The following is an 8,845-nucleotide window of genomic DNA, read 5'->3' on the forward strand; positions in this document are numbered from 1 at the left end:
AGCCTGCTTATCCCTCTGCCTGCATCTCTGCCTCTCTCTCTCTCTCTGTGTGTCTCTCACAAATAAATTAATAAAATCTCTTTAATAAAGAAACAAAGTGTACATCATGGTGATTTAGTGTACATACACATTGTGAAATGATTCATTATGTTTCCCCCACTGTGCAAGGATTAATGATGGTATTCTAATTTAAATGTTTCATTAGATGAAGGTAACTAAAAAGGAGCACCTTTGTTTCCCCTACTTAGCTCTATGTGAAGAAGCTTCAGCTGGAGATTTGGGCTTCAATGTGTAGTACTTGGAGCAACAATGGCAGCATCACCTGGGAACATGTTAGGACAATTTCTGGGCCCCACCCACTCCTCCTGAATTCCAAATACTGGAGGTGGGGCCCACCATTCTGTTTGCACAAGTCCTCCAGGTGAGGTGAGATCTGCTGAGGATTGAGCACCACGGAGTAGAGTACTATTCCTGGCCTCTCTCCACCCCTTCTCTCACTGTGACTTTGACTAGCGAGTTGAAGACAGCACTGAGCATGTCCAGCTAAGCCCCTTTCCAGTGGTGTTTTTTTGTTTTATTTTGTTTTTATTTTGTTTTTTATCCAAGGCCAACCTGCCCAAAGGACATATGCATTCCCACTTGCTCACACAAAAGAAAATTGAATAAAAGCAGACTCGAAAATCCTGCTGCAGCCATTGCCGCAACCACAATGCCTAAATGAAAGAAGCAGCAGCAGCAGCCACCAGTGTAACACCCCTGGCTGCCAGAGCAGGAAGAGACTGGAGACTTGAAGGATGGGAGTCCCATCAGACCACACAGACTTCTGGGCCTTCTCCCCATGGCCAATGGAAAGCCTGGTGACCCCAAGTCAGCCCCAAACTGGAATCCATCCACATGTCCACCATCAGTAGAATGGGTAAATAAGTTGTTGTGTGTGCATGCAATGGGATACTACACTGCAATGAAAATGAAAAAACTCCTGCTACAGGCAATGTAGATGAATCTCACAAATACGATGGTGAGCAAAGAGAGCCAGACAGGAAAGAATGCAGACTCTATTCTAAGAGTTCCTCCAGAATCAAGGGGTCCAATGATTCCACCACTGCTGAGTCTCCCACCTCCTTCCTGGGGCAGAGGTTCAACTGAGGGAGGACTAGGCCCCAGATGTGGCCCTTATGGTCATGGCTGGTGGGGGCCAGTACTGAAACTCCTTTTCCTGAACCAGGCCATGGGGTCCTTCCAGGGGAGCCTTTCACAATGAGCAGAGAAAGACCCAAAGGCTTAAAAGTTAGTCTCTTATCAAAAATACCTGCCAGCCCAAGGATGGCCCCCAAGTTATGGAAGACAAATCTAATGGCTCTGTCTGCCAACACTTTGCCAAAAAGGGCCACTGTCTATATGAGGACCTCTGTGCCTTCTACCACCCAGGTGTCAATGGGCCTCCTCTGTCAGACTGTGCCTTCCCTCTGCCCTCTGACTTAGTGGCCATATATTCCCCTGTGGCCCTGTGACAGCCAGCGTGAGGCTGTTCCACCCACCACCCTCAGTCAGTGACACCCTCTCCATCTGCCAACCTCCCCAGAGTTGTGTCTCATCACTAGTGCCCAGCATGTGGGCTTTCTTCTGATCCATCCTCCAGAGATTCCCCTTCAGGACCCCATCTTTGCTCCATTCAACTGCCTCCTGGATCCTCTTCCCCCTCATCAACTGACTGCTGGACAGGAAACGCCTCTAGTGTTTCTTGTGCGTCTGTCCACCCAGCTCCTGGTACTGCCCTCAATTCCTGAGACCCCTGGAGCATTTTCCTACCGTTCCCTTCTTCTAGCTGCTTTTTTTGAGTCCTTTATATGTGACAGCCCCTACCCCCAGGGTTGCCAGCTGTTCTACGAAACTCACCAGGTTGACCCCAGAGTCAAGTACAGATGACTGGTGCAGAGTTACTCCCTGAAAGGCCATGCTGCATGCTTTTGGATTTTGTAGTTTCTTTGTTGGTGGCATGATTCCCACTGCTTCAGTGGGGATGCACATGATCCCTGTGCTTTGTGAAACCGTGCATCCCCTCATACTTAGCTTTTCTCAGCGTCCGGGGCATCTATGTGACTTTACAAAGCTCATTCATTTAATGAATGAGGCTCTTGGTTCCCTCTAGACTTTCCGTACCACCCATCATGGAAGAGTTGTGAAACCTGCAAGGCTGCCTCCCTGGTCTCCCCATTCTCCTGGTGTCAGTTTTTCTGGGTTTGACACAAGCCCATGAGATGTTCTCTAAAGCTTCTGATGGGCTATCCTATGTCCTCTCCAGCCCACTGTAGTTAGAGTACCTCATTATGAGGCCAACAGCCCTTTCATCTGAATTTTTTGAATCTCCACCTAGCCTACCTTTGAGTAGAACCTGGAAAGTACTGTCACCATCGTCTAATCTACCCTACATCCCCGGCACTGGTGGTTCTGGAGGATGGTTCTGTGAAAATGGTGGTGAACAGGTTCAGTTTTGAACTGGCACTGCGGAAATGGGTCAGGAGCTGTGTGGACAAGAGGGAAGGATGAGACCTGTTGGAGAACTAAGAATTAATTTTTTTCTTTTTAACATTTTGTTTATAGTAATAATAAATGCAGTGGAAACAAAAATAAATAAATAAAGCCAGACTCTTTCCTGTGTTGGAGGGTGGCGGTGCTCAGCACTACTTGTGATGAGGGGTAAATCTATCTAATTTAGTCCTGCGGGACTAGCAAGCCAAATAGACTGCACATCTAAAGCTAACTGTCGAATCATCTGTCTCTATGTATTGATTATTAATTGGTTCCAAACATAGGAGGGCAAAATGAGGTGTTATTTATTGTGCCTCTACAACTCCGACAATGGGTTGTAGGGAAAGTGGGAAGGATGCAGGTTCAGATCCTAAGTAGTAGAGACAAAGTTGAGTTAATAGCAGGCCAGAAGAACCAGGGGTAAATCCTAGAACTTTTTAGGTAAACAGAGCTTGAGAAATGATCAGTTCTGACCTCACATATTACAGATAAAGAAACAGAGCATAGAAGAGACTGAGGGGCTTGCCCAAGCTCACATGTCTAGTTAGTGGTGTAAACAAGACCAGAACCCAGGACATGTGGTTCTCAGCTGTGCACTTTCTGAGCAGGTGAACCAAAGCAGATAATGGTACAGAAATTTGAAAATCCAAGATGCAATATCACCAAACAGAAGAACCAGCCCCACCGTTTTTCAGCATGAGCAGTGGGTTCAAAGCCAAAGTGCTTTGTGCTCAGAGGCAAGTTCTGCTCCAATCCACCTGTGCATGCTGTGTTGCCACCTCACACACCCAAGGCTCTGGCCAGACAGTCTCCTCAGTGTGCTCGAAACAGTTTCTTTTTCCTGTGCTTTTTTTTTAAAAAAGATTTTATTTATTTATTAATGAGAGAGAGAGAGAGAGAGAGAGACCAGGCAGAGGGAGAAGCAGGCTCCATGGAGCTCAACGTGGGACTTGATCCGGGGTCTTCAGGATCACGCCCTGGGCTGAAGGCAGCACTAAACCGCTGAGCCACCCAAGCTGCCCTTCCTGTGCTTTTAATAGTGTTATTCTCGCTGCCTACAATCTCTCCCTATTGCCCACATTTGGCAAAACCCCATCTCTCCCTGGAGAGAGCCAACTCAAATACCATTCCTCTACAAAGTCTTCTCTGATTTCACTAATAAAACTTCATCATTGTGCTAGTCACCAATAATCGTTCTCCACTCTGAATTCAAGATACTTTCTTTGTATATTATGTATGACAACACTGTACACTTTGTGTTACGGCTATGCTTTACCTCTTGTATTAGAATATAAACTCCTAAAAAAAAAAGAATATAAGCTCCTTACAGGCGGGGCCATATTTCATCCTTTTTTTTTTTTTCTTTTGATCCTCTTTTAGTTTGTTTTATTTTTTTATTGAAGTATAATTAAATATTTTTTTAATTTTTATTTATTTATGATAGTCACACAGAGAGAGAGAGAGGCAGAGACATAGGCAGAGGGAGAAGCAGGTTCCATGCACTGGGAGCCTGACGTGGGATTCGATCCCAGGTCTCCAGGATCGCACCCTGGGCCAAAGGCGGGCGCTAAACTGCTGCGCCACCCAGGGATCCCTGAAGTATAATTAATATACATCATCATTATATTACTCCAGGTGTACAAGATAATGATTCAACAATTCTATAAATTTCTCAGTGCGCATCAAGGGAAGTGTACTCATCTAAATTATCCATCCTCCTACCCATCTCCAGTTTGGCAACCACCAATTTGTTTCTTGTATTTAAGAGTCCAGGATTTCTTTATTTGTCTCTCTTTTTTCTTTGTTAGCTTGTTTTATTTCTTAAATTCCACATGATAGTGGAATCATAGAGAATTTGTCTTTCTCTGACTGACTTATTCCACTTATCATTATACATACTAGGTCCATCTATATTGTTACAAATGGCAAGATTGCATTCTTTTTTATGGCTAAGTAATGTTCCATTTTTATATATAGCACATCTTCTTTTTCCATTCATCTATCGATAGACACTTAGGTTGCTTCCATATCTTGGCTATTGTCAATAATATTGAATAAACATAAGGGTATATACATATTTTGAATTATGTAACTAAAAGTTTTTTTTATAACTAAAGGCTTTTGCAGGGAAACATCAACAGAACAAAAAGGCAACCTACTGAATGGTAGAAGATATTTGCAAATGATATATCCAATAAGGGGCTAATACCCAAAATACGTTTACAAACTTATACAACTCAATCCCTCCCCAGAAAAATACCAAAGATACCAATTAAAAAAATGATAAGAGGACCTGAATAGACATTTTTCCAAAAAAGACATTCAGATGGCCAACAGATACATAAAACAATACTCAGCATCACTAATCATCAGAGAAATGTAAATTAACACTACAGTGAGATATCACTTTACGCCTGTCAGAATGGCTAAAATCAAAAAGACAAGAAAAACAAGTGTTGGCCAGAATATGGGAGAAAAGGAGTCATCATGCAGTGTCGATGGGAAAGTCAACTGGCACAGCTAATATGGGAAACAGTAGGAAGGCTTCTCAAAAAAAAAAAAAAACTATCATATGATCCAGTAATTCTGCTACTGGATATTTTTAAAGTAATCTCTACACCTAATGTGGGGCTCAAACTCAACATCCTGAGATGAGGTCATATGCTTTACCAACTGATCCATCATGCACCACCCTGATGCTGAATAATTAACCAAAGAAAAAGAAAACACTTTTTCTAGTTTCTTTTAATAATAATTTTTAAAGACATTATACACTATGAACATGATTGAAAAGCAGACAAGGTAAAAAAAAGAGAGAGAAAGAGCAAAAACACATCCTTCACACCACAATACATAGAGATCCCTATTAGTATTTCCACACCAATATACCACAGAAGGCCTAGCTTTCCATATGGTAAGAGTATGCCCCATTATTGTGCAGGGGGACCACACTGCATTCAGGTGCGATGATGTCAAGCTAAATATGTATTGGCACTGCTGAATTCAAGGTCTACTGTTTGGGGCATAACTGAAGGGAGGTTATGCAACCAGACTGTGCTGATCCCATAAGTAAAATAGATAGCAAACCCAATCATCATCCAAATACCAGCTCGGACCCAGGTGCCAGGTGTCATCTGCATCATAAGACAAACATTCACAAAGATGCTCAGGAGTTGGAGGAGAGGCAGAGCAGGTACCTTAAAGTGAAAGGGAGGGGAGCTCTGTGGCTGTCTCAAGATGACCCCAGTGATCCCAGTGATGAGCACCAGGAGAAGCACAACCACTGTGATCCACTCTGGATATCCAGAAAGCCAACGTGGCCACTGGGCCAGCACCAGGCAGAGAAAAATCAGCAGCAGAACAAGCAGTGAGGAACAAACAGAGACAACCCGGCCAGAGAGTGGAGTAGGGGTGGAGCTCCCCGGAAAAAATACTCGGTGTAGAGTCAGCTTCTCTGCTGCAGGTCCGTTCTCATCCTGCACCTGTACTTCATTTCCCTCATTCCTCCTCTCAGGCTGATACTTGAGGATAAGAACACAAAAAGCCACCAGGGAGTAAGATATCAGGGACCCAGTTGATGACAGATCCAAGAGATCAATGAGTCCAAAGAAGAACACCATGATTCCTACAGTAATGCCAAAGATCACAGTGGTGATGATGCGGGTGTATTTGTCAGTGTGAATTCTGCTAAGGACAGAGAAGAGAAGGCCATCCTGTGCCATCTTGTGTATCACCAGACTGATGGGTAGCATAAAGCTCGAGACGCGTGCAGAAAGACTACAGAAAAACCCAAAAGTTACGACATAGTAGGCAGGGGCCCAGTCAATATGGAGAAATACCTCAGGCAAAGTGTTCCCAAGTTGAACCTTATAGTAAGGCATTAGAAGTGTAAGTGCCGCAGCAACACCAAAATACATGAAAAAGCAGATGAGCAGTGAAATCAGAATGCTCATAGTGATGGAATGCTGGGGACTCTGGATTTGTCTAACTCTGGTAGCAACAGTTTCAAAACCTGTAAAAGCATAGAAACAGGTAGCTGATCCACGGAGAATCCCCTGGAAGCCAAAAGGCACAAATCCTCCAGAGCCCAGAGGGCCCAAGCTAGAGGTATCATTGAGTCCATCCTTTATGTAGTCCTCTTCTGTGAGCTTCCAGTTGTGCAGGTCCCCCTTTATGAAGCCAGAGAGGATGATAAAACTGAGAATCAAAATTTTCACCAGTATGATTACTTTGCTAACCAGGAAAAAGTGATCAATCCTCAGAGTCGGCATTTCCATGAGGAACAACACAAGGCCCACAACAAAGAAGTCTACATATTCTGTAAGGACACTGGAAGCATGTGGTGAGATGCTTTCATGCAGGGCCTGAGAGAATCTGTTCTCGCGCAGGTATTCAAAACCTAAGTTCCATGTCTGGACCACCATGGCTGCATCAGCAACAAGGGAGAAGATGAGGTTCCAGCCAACTATGAAAGCCCCAAGTTCACCTATAGTGACAAAGCTGTAGATATATGCAGAGCCATAATGGGGAACCCGGGCACTAATCTCTGCATAGCACAGGCCGGCCAACACAGAACTTAGGCCAGCCACCAAAAAGCAGATCATGAAAGATGGTCCTGCTTGATTGCTGACCACCTCGCCAGCCAGCACATACACACCTGCACTCAGTGTGTGGTCTACCCCCAGGACCACTAAATCCAGAGTACTCAGGCTTCTGTCAGGGGCATTCTCACCCTCAGGTTGTTCCAGCAGACATCTGCGTACCAGTTTTTGACCAAATCTGCGAAGTACTTGACACATCATTCCAGCTGGAATTGAAGAGAAGTCTAGGATCAGAGAGCTAGAGGAAGACCAGGGAGCCTAGAATCTGAGATGAGTTTCATTGGGGCAAAGTTAAGCTGAGTCACGTTGAGGCTGCTGTGTTCTATCGCTGAGGCTTCAACTCTGCTGCTTTGCATTTCTTCTGGTATGTGCTATCTCTCCATAATGCCTGAGGAGACAACAGATATTTACTGAACAGTGATGTTCAACCAATGAACCAAAGCTGAGAAGTCCCAAGTCATCTACTGCAGCCCAAATGTCACAGAAGCTGACACAAAAGACATTATAGAAAAACCAACCTTGCTATCCCCCCAGAAAAAGTGCCAAATACCTCCCAACATTCTGATTTATTATGCACCATATGGAACATAATGTCATTTGGGTTCATCTAAGTCATGTAGCTTCATGAACTAATTAAGCTATATGGTATAACAGGACACATGAATATATTGTGCAATCATTCTCTTGTGGGATGTGTGTGCAGTGCTTGAGTATGAGTAATAACACATTAATTCACAGACTAGAAGACATTGGAGCAATTACAGACAGATTGTTTAATATCAATCTGAGCTTGGGACACCTGGGTGGTTCAGTGGTTGAGCGTCTCCCTTCAGCTCTGGGTGTGATCCTAGGGTTCCAGGATCAAGTCCTGCATCAGGCTCCCCACAGGGAGCCTGCTTCTTCTTCTGCCTATGTCTCTGCCTCTCTCTGTGTGTCTCTCATGAATAAATATATAAAATATCTTAAAAATATATCATCTGAGCTTAAAATGCAAATGTTGGTCCCCAGGTCTCAAAACACCTAGCCTCAAAATCAGCTGGCTAAAGTCACATGGCACTTTGGCCCCCTTTCCCCTAATTCTGCCTCACCCATTCAGTTGTACTGATGGCCAAGAGTGTACAGTCCACCCCTTACCCTTACCCACCTAGGCCCATGGGGGTGCTGTGAACAGAGAGGAGGAGGGAGAGAGGAGCAGGGTTTTCATTATCACCTACAAGAAGGAGAGGATCAGGCTGTTTGGGAAGGAAACCCTGGAGAAATGGGGGCAGTATCTAACCCAGTGTCCAGGTCTAGGAAGGGAACAAAACCAGAATGACTATTCTGTGAAATCTGACATTTAAGACACCTTATCCAAAGCAATCAAGGAAAAATTCATTATAATTGTGTCAACAATTATGAAAATGTGATGGGTAAGGAGAAAAGAAATGAGTCATGTAGCTCAGAAACTCACAACCTAAACAATTCTACAGTCTCCTCATTGGCCATGCTGTGCTGTATACACACTCTGTGCCATCTGTGGTGTCAGCTGCCAGGGGCCTGAGGACCCTGCCCTGCTCTGTGAGCTTCTATTAAAACCCACACTTATAATTCTGTACTAATTTTTCACAAGGAATTATTTCTAACTTGATCAAACTATGGTCTCAATATGCCAAATACATTTTTGTAATGAACAAACAGCAAACCTCTGGTTCCTCTTTCCCCTCCTCCCCTGCTGC

General features: G+C 44.1%; 2 pseudogenes; one reads left to right on the forward strand and one right to left on the reverse strand.

The window, feature by feature from the left end:
* Nucleotides 1-685: 685 nt before the first annotated feature.
* Nucleotides 686-1,511, forward strand: LOC112917475 (proline-rich protein 3-like; annotated as a pseudogene).
* Nucleotides 1,512-5,501: 3,990 nt separating this feature from the next.
* On the reverse strand, nucleotides 5,502-7,328 carry LOC112917476 (cationic amino acid transporter 3 pseudogene; annotated as a pseudogene).
* Between the last annotated feature and the right edge of the window lie 1,517 nt (nucleotides 7,329-8,845).

The sequence above is a fragment of the Vulpes vulpes genome, chromosome 8 (genome assembly GCF_048418805.1).
Source record: "Vulpes vulpes isolate BD-2025 chromosome 8, VulVul3, whole genome shotgun sequence".
NCBI classification, from domain to species: domain Eukaryota; kingdom Metazoa; phylum Chordata; class Mammalia; order Carnivora; family Canidae; genus Vulpes; species Vulpes vulpes.